The sequence below is a fragment of the Rutidosis leptorrhynchoides genome, chromosome 10 (genome assembly GCF_046630445.1).
Source record: "Rutidosis leptorrhynchoides isolate AG116_Rl617_1_P2 chromosome 10, CSIRO_AGI_Rlap_v1, whole genome shotgun sequence".
NCBI classification, from domain to species: Eukaryota; Viridiplantae; Streptophyta; class Magnoliopsida; order Asterales; family Asteraceae; genus Rutidosis; species Rutidosis leptorrhynchoides.
The window spans coordinates 34338307-34350184 of NC_092342.1; positions in this window are offsets into that span (position 1 = coordinate 34338307).

An 11878-nucleotide genomic window follows, 5' to 3' on the forward strand; every position below is an offset into this window, starting at 1 on the left:
ACATGCTGCGACATTAATTCGCATTATACCATGTGGAAGTCGTAAATATTTTCACTTAATACTTGATTTTGGCCAAGAGCCAAATATTTTCTACCTTAAAACATTGGTTGTGCAGTGTATGTTCCAATTGTATCACCACAACACAATAAAATGGTTCTTCAAAGAAAGATGATAATATATTTTGGATATAAAACATCTTCAATCATAAGATATATTGAACCCATGATGGGTGATGTTTTTACAGCACGTTTTGATGATTGTCATTTTAATAAAACATTGTTCCCTAGATTAGGGGGAGAAATAAAAATAAAAAATAAAATGATGCTTCATGATGTGAACATCAATTAAGGTATATTGAACTCGCACAAAAGAATGTGAAACGAAAGTTCAAAAAATAATGCATATGCAAGAACTTGCAAATTAATTACTTTATGCATTTACAGATATAAAAAAGTGACTAAATCATATATACCAGCGATAAATGCTCCAGCTCGAACTGAAATTCCAAAAGCTGGCAATAATGTCACTGTTGAGTCTTTGCCACGCATCAAACGTGGAAGATCAATTGGTTCCGAAGATAAAAATCCTCGAAAAAGAAAATCAGCTGATAATGAGGTAAGAGAAAGTGTTCAAGAAGAACCACAAATCAATATTCCTTCTGCAGAGGATATTGATAAATGTAAATACTAAAATTGAGATAAATTATGCAGTATTATGGAACCGAAATGAAACTAAAATATCTGTGAGATATTTTCATATAATGTTACAATGACATCATGAATAAAGATGATGATCTGGAACTAAAATCTGTCATTGAATATACAAAATGGACATGATTGAGCTCAATGGAAAGGAGCAATAAGAGCTGAATTAGAATCGCTCGATAAAAGAAAAGTTTTCGGATCAATCGTTATCACTTTTAAAGATGTGAAACGTATGGGATACAAATGAATTTTTATCCGAAAAGAAATGTACAAATGAAGTTACAAGGAAAAACTAGACTTGTAACTCAATATTTCCCACAAAGACCAGAAATGAATTAGGAGGAAAAATTATCCTCCTGTAATGGATACAATTACTTATTAGATACTTAATCAACCTGGTAGTTATTTAAATGCATCTCATGAATGTTGTTACTACTTATCTGTATGGATCACTTAATAGTGATATATATGAATATACCTAAAGGGTTAAGGTATCATAAGCATCTAATGTAAAACCCAAGGGAATATATTCCATTAAATCACAAAGATTTCTAAGTGGGTTTATACAAACGGGACGTATGTGGTATAACCGATTAAATGACTACTTGATAAAAAAAAAGGGTATAAATATAAACTTATTTTGCACGTATGTTTTATAAAAATAATGTTCGGATATGAGATCGTAGTTGTTTATGTCAATGTTCTTAACATCATATGAACAAATAAAGAGATCTATGAAATCATTCAACTTTTAAAGAATTATTTTGAAATGAAAGATCTTGAAAAAACCAAGTATTACCTTGGATTGCAAATTGAGCATATGCCTAATGGTTTACTTGTACATCAAACAACTTATACCGAAAAGATTTTAAAACATTTTTTTTAAAGACAAACTCATTGTTGTTAGATCACTCAATATTGACACTGATCTATTTCATCCCTGCGAAGATCATGAAAATCTTAACAGATCGGAAGTTCCATATTTTAGTGCAATTGAGGTTCTTATGTATCTTATAGATTGTACAAGACCTGACATTTCTCTTGCAGTTAATTTGTTGGCAAGATTCAGCTCAAATGACAATGGAGCGGGATCAAACACATATTTTGATACCCTTGAGAAACTGCTGATTTAAAATTATTTTATTCTAACGTTTCAAAACAAGATTTGGTTGATTATGTATATACAGGTCATTCATCAAATCCTCATAAAGATAAATCTCAAACTCGATATGTATTCCTAAATGGAGGTACCACAAAATCATGGCGTTCTTAAAACAAACACTTGTTGCGACATCATCAAATCATGACGAAGTGATTGCATTATATGAAACTACTCGAAAATGTGTTTGGTTGAGATCAATGACACAAATCATTATTGATTCTTGTGGACTAGAACGCTATAAAAGACTAACAACTATCTTCACCAACAACTATATATGAAGATAATGCAGCTTGCATAATACAAATGAAAGAAGAGTATCAAAAGTGACTGAACAAAATATAAATACTGACGAGGCGCCAAAGCCATAGACGGTTTTAACGGTCATAAGTTTGATGGAAAAGAATGGTATATTGGTAAGGCTCAGAAAAGACTACAAGGGAATAGGAATTGAAACAAGGGTTTGAGCAAACCATGAAGGAGACTGTAGACAAATCACAGGGGCTAAACTTGTACATAAAAGATTTAGATGATACAGTTTCAGATGAAAACCTCAGATTCTTCTCATATACTCAAGATCTCGTAAAAGACAACCAGATTAAAATGAGATACGTTCAATCAACAACTCTGCTGATCTTTATACCAAAGTACTGCCAACTGCTATTTTCAGAACACACGTTCATAATATTGGCATGAGGCATGTTCAGAAGATGTAACAACTCAGGCGTTGCCTACTTGAAGGGGAGTCAACTCTATACTGCACTCTTTTTCCCTTAGCTAAAGTTTTATCCCAATGGGTTTTCTTTAGCAAGGTTTTTAACGAGGCAGTACTAGTTATTCTCTAATAAAATTGTCATCCAAGGGGGAGTGTTATAAAATATCTAGATTGTGTTATAAAATATCTAGATTGGATGTTAATTTTATTATTATTATATTTCTTGCATAGTAATATTTTATACTATAAATAGACATGTATGGTAACCATTTAAGGTGCACCATTTCTCTTGAAATATCAATATCAATATTTCTTCTCTCCTTCTTCCCTCTTTTTCTCTCTTTGTTCTTATAACCATTAAAGGTAGTTATAAGCCTACTGAATTATAACACATACCACTTTTTACAACATATACTTTTTTTCTAAAAAACAATAACTATATAAACGAGTCATTTTTTCTCGAAAAAAGAAAAGGACTAATGAGAATAGAAACAATAAGCGATTTGGCTCAAGAAAAACAAAATGGAACCTAACATGCCAACTAAACTTAAACTTGAGTCGAGACACTAAGTATCAAAAAAACATTACATACTTGATATGATACTCCATTTTGAATTTGTACATACTATTAGAATGAAATTTGATTACATATCTTAGGAAGTCTATGTTATCATTTTCACGTAAACAATACATTTAAATATGTGTCCAATTCACCGTTATCAGATCTCGCGTTCGAGAAATTTAATCACCTGAAGTTTACCTTGAGAGCCAATGTGCTCGTTAATAGGTATTTTCTCTCTAATCAAACAAACAAAAAAAGATGTTAATAAAAAAGAAAAATATTAAGATGTAAGTCGAACGAATGACACAAAAAACGTAATCAAGTTATGCTTGCAAGGTCTATACGTTACATATCCAAGTTAATTTGTCTTTTAGTACAATGTATCGCCATCGCCACATCATCTTTTTGTCATTACACATAAGACATTAATTTTAAAAACTTTTATTCTACTTAACTTTTATTCTACTTTTTCTCAATCTATCGTACAATAATATTAATAAATAAATATAAATAATAGAGTAATAAATAATAAATTTAATATTAATAATAATTGTTCATGCATATATTTTTTCTAAGGAAAAATACGTCCATATCAACAATATAGGAGGGGTTGTCTTAGGCGTCAATGTCTTTAACCTCCGGTTCGATTACTATAAAAACCCTGACCAAGATGACAATCTTGGAAGGGCGGTTAATGAATCTACCGTTGGCTGATGGTCGGAATCGATAGACGGCAAAAGGGAGAAATCCCTACGAGATATGTAGGTAAAAACCTTATTATTGGTGGTGAGTTCCAATCATTAGGGACGACCGTGGAGGAGAGAGATCCAGCGATGGAAGCCGTATGCGTTGCGGTGAGGGGAGTGGGTGAACTTGATGTAGGTTTTGTCCTATATTTATAGATGAGAATTAGAGTTTAGATGACTTCTGGGTCAAGTCAATTGTGTAGGCCCTAATCAGGGTAAACTCTACGTCATCAAGCCCCCAAGTTCGGTATGATATTTTAGATGGGTATCGTATCGAACTTCTCATTATGCTGCAAAAAAGAAGTTCACGGGAACTGCAAAAACAACTGTGTGTAATCTGCGGACAGAGATACATAAATCCGCACAAAAATTCTGCGTAATACAACACGAACAAACGCTTACCCGATCGGTCCAACCTGACATGTTTGCCCGTTATCCTTCCAACTAAGAGAGTTATAAGTTATAAATTTAAATAAATTATTATACGGACAAACGTTAATTCTTTTACTTCTTCTATCATCTTGTCGATCTTATTGGCTAGGGAAAATAATTGTGCAACCACACTCGTTGACATGAAAAGATAAGATCGATCTAGCTGGAAGAACATTCATAAAGTTTGGGTTATTTTATATATTTTATTCTTGAAAGGTCTCGACTCTTCCAAGTATATAATAAAGTGTTTAACTTTTGAAGAAGTTAATAAGGACAAATGACGTTTTTAAAAAGCATTGTTTAATATAAATTGGTTCACTATATACATTTGACTCACGCTCATTTACTCTGATGTTATTACATAAGCAAGTTGTGAATAATGCGATTAACTTGTACTAAAATTCCTTAAATTAATTAATCAAAAGAATAGAATAACATAAGTTATACCTTCAATTAAGTTGGGTTAAATAGACATAATTTACGTAGGTGCTTAATTTAAAATGTTGAATGTCAAGGGTTGAGTAAGAGCATTTTAAAAAAATCATAGGTTTCGAATCCCGATCTTAAATAAGCTTTGACTTTTGCGGGTCATTCATTTATTCACTCTTGTGCGATGTGTGTGACCATTCGGAGTCGCGTGCTACTCTTACAAGTCACAACATCAGATAATCTTTATTTCTCTTGAATTGAATGGGATTTTTTGTTATCGGATTGATTCGTGAATGACGGGTGGTTAGGAACTGGGTTCGTGGCAATATCGCTTATCGGTTCTCACAACTCGGCAATGCTGTAGCAGCTCAATGATCACATTGGGTTGTGTTCTTTGTCAGAAGATTCATGGGAATGGATGTAGGATATAGGGTATAGGGAATATGTAGTGACCCGAACTTTCTCATGTTTATATATATTAAATGAAATTGATTTTTACATGATTAAGTGTTTCCAACATGTTAAGCAATCAAACTTGTTATGACTTGATTAATTGAAATAGGTTTCATATAGACAATTGACCACCCAAGTTGACCGGCGATTCACGAATGATTAAACTTGTAAAAACTATATGATGACATATATATGGATATATATATATATATATATATATATATATATATATATATATATATATATATATATATATATATATAGTTAACATGTTATTATGATAGGTATGTATCTCATTAAGTATTTAACAATGAGTTATATACATAAAAATGAGACTATTGAATTAAGAAACTCGAAAACGATATATATAACGATTATCGTTATAACAACGTCTTACTAAGTACTTATGAATCATATTAAGATATTGATACACTTTGTTAAACATGTTAAATGATAAGTAAATATATCATTAAGTGTATTAACAATGAACTACATATGTAAAAACAAGACTACTAAGTTAAGGATTTCGAAACGAGACATATATGTGACGATTATCGTTGTAACGACATTTAACTGTATATATATCATACTAAGATATATTAATATATCATAATATCATGATAATGTAATAATTTAACATCTCTTTAGATATAATAAACAATGGGTTAATAACATTTAACAAGATCGTTAACCTAAAGGTTTCAAAACAACATTTACATGTAACGACTAACGATGATTTAACGACTCAGTTAAAATGTATATACATGTAGTGTTTTAATATGTATTCATACACTTTTGAAAGACTTCAAGACACTTATCAAAATACTTCTACTTAACAAAAATGCTTACAATTACATCCTCGTTCAGTTTCATCAACAATTCTACTCGTATGCACCCGTATTCGTACTCGTACAATACACAGCTTTTAGATGTATGTACTATTGGTATATACACTCCAATGATCAGCTCTTAGCAGCCCATGTGAGTCACCTAACACATGTGGGAACCATCATTTGGCAACTAGCATGAAATATCTCATAAAATTACAAAAATATTAGTAATCATTCATGACTTATTTACAAGTAAACAAAATTACACATCCTTTATATCTAATCCATATACCAACGACCAAAAACACCTACAAACACTTTCATTCTTCAATTTTCTTCATCTAATTGATCTCTCTCAAGTTCTATCTTCAAGTTCTAAGTGTTCTTCATAAATTCTATAAGTTCTAGTTTAATAAAATCAAGAATACTTCCAAGTTTGCTAGCTTACTTCCAATCTTGTAAAGTGATCATCCAACCTCAAGAAATCTTTCTTATTTACAGTAAGATATCTTTCTAATACAAGGTAATACTCATATTCAAACTTTGATTCAATTTCTATAACTATAACAATCTTATTTCGAGTGGAAATCTTACTTGAACTTGTTTTCGTGTCATGATTCTGCTTCAAGAACTTTCAAGCCATCCAAGGATCCTTTAAAGCTAGATCTATTTTTCTCATTTCTAGTAGGTTTACCTACTAAAATTAAGATAGTAATGATGTTCATAACATCATTCAATTCATACATATAAAACTATCTTATTCGAATATTTAAACTTGTAATCACTAGAGCATAGTTGAGTTAAGTCTAAACTTGTTCGCAAATAAAGTTAATCCTTCTAACTTTAATTTTAAAATCAACTAAACACATGTTCTATATCTATATGATATGCTAACTTAATGATTTAAAACCTGGAAACACGAAAAACACCGTAAAACCGGACATACGCCGTCGTAGTAACACCGCGGGCTGTTTTGGGTTTGATAATTAAATCTATGATAAACTTTGATTTAAAAGATGTTCTTCTGGGAAAATTATTTTTCTTATGAACATGAAACTATATCCAAAAATCATGGTTAAACTCAAAGTGGAAGTATGTTTTTCAAAATGGTCATCAAGACGTCGTTCTTTCGACTGAAATGACTACCTCTTACAAAAACGACTTGTAACTTATATTTCTGACTATAAACCTATACTTTTTCTATTTAGATTCATAAAATAGAGTTCAATATGAAACCATAGCAATTTTATTCACTCAAAACGGATTTAAAACGAAGAAGTTATGGGTAAAACAAGATTGGATATTTTTTGAATGTTGTAGCTACGGAAAATATTGTAACAATTCTATACAAATCATATCCTAGCTAACTTATATTGTATTATACATGTATTCTAATATATTATGTAATCTTTGGATATCATAGACACGTATGCAAATGTTTTGACATATCATATCGACCCATGTATATATATTATTTGGAACAACCATAGACACTCTATATGCAGTAATGTTTGAGTTAGCTATACAGGGTTGAGGTTGATTCCAAAAAATATATATACTTTGAGTTGTGATCTAGCCAGAGACGTGTATACACTAGATCGTGGATTGATTCAAGATAATATATATATATATATATATATCGATTTATTTCTGTACATCTAATTGTGGACAACTAGTTGTAGGTTACTAACGAGGACAGCTGACTTAATAAACTTAAAACATTAAAACGTATTAAAAATGTTGTAAATATATTTTGAACTTACTTTGATATATATGTACATATTCTTTATAGGTTCGTGAATCGACTAGTGACCAAGTCTTACTTCCCGACGAAGTAAAAATCTGTGAAAGTGAGTTATAGTCCCACTTTTAAAATCTAATATTTTGGGATGAGAATACATGCAGTTTTATAAATGTTTTACGAAATAGACACAAGTAAATGAAACTATATTATATGGATGAATGATCGAGGCCGAATATGCCCCTTTTGCTTGGTAACCTAAGAATTAGTAAACCGATCTACTAATTGACGTGAATCCTAAAGATAGATCTATTGGGCCTAACGAACCCCATCCAAAGTACCGGATGCTTTAGTACTTCGAATTCCTTTTTATCATGTCCGAAGGATTTTCTGGAATGACAGGGGATATTCTTATATGCATCTTGTTAATGTCGGTTACCAGGTGTTCACCATATGAATGATTTTTATCTCTATGTATGGGATGTATATTGAAATATGAAATCTTGTGGTCTATTATTACGATTTGATAAATATATAGGTTAAACCTATAACTCACCAACATTTTTTGTTGACGTTTTAAGCATGTTTATTCTCAGGTGATTATTAAGAGCTTCCGCTGTTGCATACTAAAATAAGGACAAGATTTGGAGTCCATGCTTGTATGATATTATGTAAAAACTGCATTCAAGAAATTTATTTTTGATGTAATATATTCTTATTGTAAACCATTATGTAATGGTCGTGTGTAAATGGTATATTTTAGATTATCATTATTTGATAATCTACGTAATGCTTTTTAAACCTTTATCGATAAATTAAAGGTTATGGTTGTTTTAAAAATGAATGCAGTCTTTGAAAAACGTCTCATATAGAGGTCAAAACCTCGCGACGAAATCAATTAATATGGAACGTTTATAATCAATATGAACGGGACATTTCAGTTGGTATCCGAGCGTTGGTCTTAGAGAACCAGAAATTTGTATTAGTGTGTCTTATCGAGTTTGTTAGGATACATTAGTGAGTCTGGACTTCGACCGCATTTTCTTTAAAAACGATTGCTTAACACTTTTGTTGGAAACTATATATTATTAACATGTAAATATTATGTGATATATTAACCTCTTAATGTGTTTGATATTGTGTGATAGATGTCTACCACTAGTACAAATTCCATCTATTCACCTAATAATAATGAAGAGTCGAATATATTTTGAGAAGATTCACAAATTCCCGAAGAAGAACCGGAAGAGGAGGAACCGAAAGAGGAGGAACCGGAAGAAGAGGAACCGGAAGAAGAGGAACCGGAAGAGGAGGAACTGGAAGAAGAAGAGGTTCCGGAGGAAGAAATATTGATACCTACAGTAATTCGATTAAATAAAAGAAAATCCTCAACCAACGGACCAAAGTTAATAATGGTCAATGGTGTTTCCGCCGAGGAAGCAAAATATTGGGAAGATTACTAATTTTACGATGAATCGGATCCCGGTGAGGATTCCGATGATGTTATAGAAATTACCTCGACCCAATTTAATAAAGGGAAAGAAAATAATAATGGAAAAGGTATAAAAATAGAGAAACCCGATTCCAACCCCGATGAACTTTATATGTATTGGCAACATCCGTATTTCCTAAAATGTAACAATGACCCGGGAACCTCTAAACCACCAGGTTTTTCTAAACCATTGTGGAAAATGACGGCTCGTAATAGAGGAACACCATATATTCCTAGAAAATTAGGAAAACGAACCAAGTCCGAAGAAGAAGAAACCAGTGATTCAGATTAGAGGGTTGTAATCATGTTGTGTATTATATGTATTGTAGTGTGCTTGTACTTTTATGTTCTATGTAAAAATTACTTGTATTATTTGTTAATTATCTTTTACGAATCTAATCATTGTCTATTTTACAGTATAAAAACAAAATGGAAGTTAAGGGTAGACAACCGAATATTTTAGAAGACCTACCAGAGGATATGATTGAGGAAATCTTGTCTAGAGTCGGTCAAAATTCATCAGTACATTTAGTTATGGCGAAATTAACTTGTCAAACATTTGAAAGACTTTCCAGAAATGCCTTAGTTTATAAAAGGCTTTCATTTGATAGGTGGGGTATATCACATTGGGGAGACCGTAAGTTACGCCGTGTTTTCTTTAAAGCGTTAAATGCGGGGAACCCAAATGCAATTTTACGCTACGGGTTAAGAACCTATTTTGACTCAACATATCCCAACATAGGATTTCGTGAGTTAGAAAGAGCTTCTAACATGCAACATAAAGAAGCATGTTATGCTTACGGGTTAGTGATGTTCGCTTCTTAACAAAGTGAGAAAAAGAACATAGGATTGCAACTTTTAAATAAAACCTTCCCACAAGTGACGGATTCAATAGTTGGGGTGAGAAACAAGGTTTTTAGATTATTACGGGGCTGTTGGAAATTACGAAACCCTCATCCTTTTAACAACATTACAACATGCTGCCTAGCTAATGGTAATAATGGTTATTTTCCACAAAACCAAGGATGGGAAGTCGTCTTAGTAAAACCAGAATGCATGACTTGTTTATGGACTTATGAATTACGTGTCTTTATTTCCTTTGCTGAACAACTTGCGTATTAACTAGATTTATCTTCAAAACTGTCATGTATCAAAGTGTACTATATTTCATGTTATATGTAATATAGCGAAGTTGTAAGTTTGAAGAATATTTGTATGTGATATATTATTATAATCAGTTTTTCGTATGGAATTGTAGTAGTTGAATTGTATATTAGCTACTAAGTATGAACTTAACGGGTAGGTAGTACCCGAATTTAAACTTATAAAACGCTAATATGAAGAAAAAGATTTTATAAATCAGTTCATATTATGCTACGAAATACTATTGACTACTCTTAATATTCTATATGATTAACTCGATTCAGTTGACTATTTTGAAGGAAATGGCACCGACTACTCGACACACCATGAATATGAGCGAAGAGGAATTTCATACCTTTCTTACTGCAAACATAGCCGCAGTACAGGCTGCGCTACATACCAACAATAACTCTGAATCTAGCAATGCAGCTAACGGCGCAAGAAATCATGTAGGATGCTCCTACAAAGAATTCACTGCCTGCAAACCTTTGGAATTTGATGGAATCGAAGGACCAACTGGATTGAAACGGTGGACCGAGAAAGTCGAATCGGTGTTTGCCATAAGTAAGTGTACTGAAGAGGACAAAGTTAAGTACGCTACGCATACCTTCACAGGTACTGCGTTAACGTGGTGGAACACCTATCTTGAACAGGTAGGACAAAATGCTGCTTACGCACTACAGTGGTCGGCATTCAAGCAATTGATGAACGAGCAGTACCGTCCTAGAAACGAAGTCAATAAGCTCAAGGCAGAACTTAGAGAGTTACGAACACAAGGGTTTGACGTTACCACATATGAATGACGATTCACAGAGTTGTGCCTATTGTGTCCGGGAGCGTTCGAAGATGAAGAAGAGAAGATCGACGCGTTTGTAAAAGGGTTACCAGTAAGGATTCAAGAAGATGTGAGTTCACACGAGCCTGCTTCTATACAGAAGGCAAGTCGAATGGCTCATAAACTCATAAATCAGATTGAGAGAAGAATTAAGGAGCAGGCGGCCGAAGAAGCCAACACGAAACAACTCAAGAGGAAGTGGGAGGAAAACGGTGACAAGAGTCACCAGTACAACAACAACAACAACAATTACAACCACAATCGCAACAACTATCCCAACAACCGCAACAACAATCGCAACAATAACCGCAATCCTAACAATAACTACAACAAAAATCCCAACAACAACAACAACTACAACAACCGTTTCAACAACAACAACAATCCCAACAACAACCTCAACAACAATAACGGCAGCAAAAACCAAAAACAGCCATGTCATAGGTGTGAAGAAAATCACCAAGGGTTTTGCACGACATTTTGCAACAGGTGTAAAAGAAATGGTCATAGTGCGACAAAGTGTGAGGTCTACGGACCAAAGTTTAACAGAACTAAAGGAACAAATAGTGTCGGAACAAGTAATGCCGGAACAAATAGTGTTGGAGCAAGTAATACCAACGATGTTTGTTATAAATGT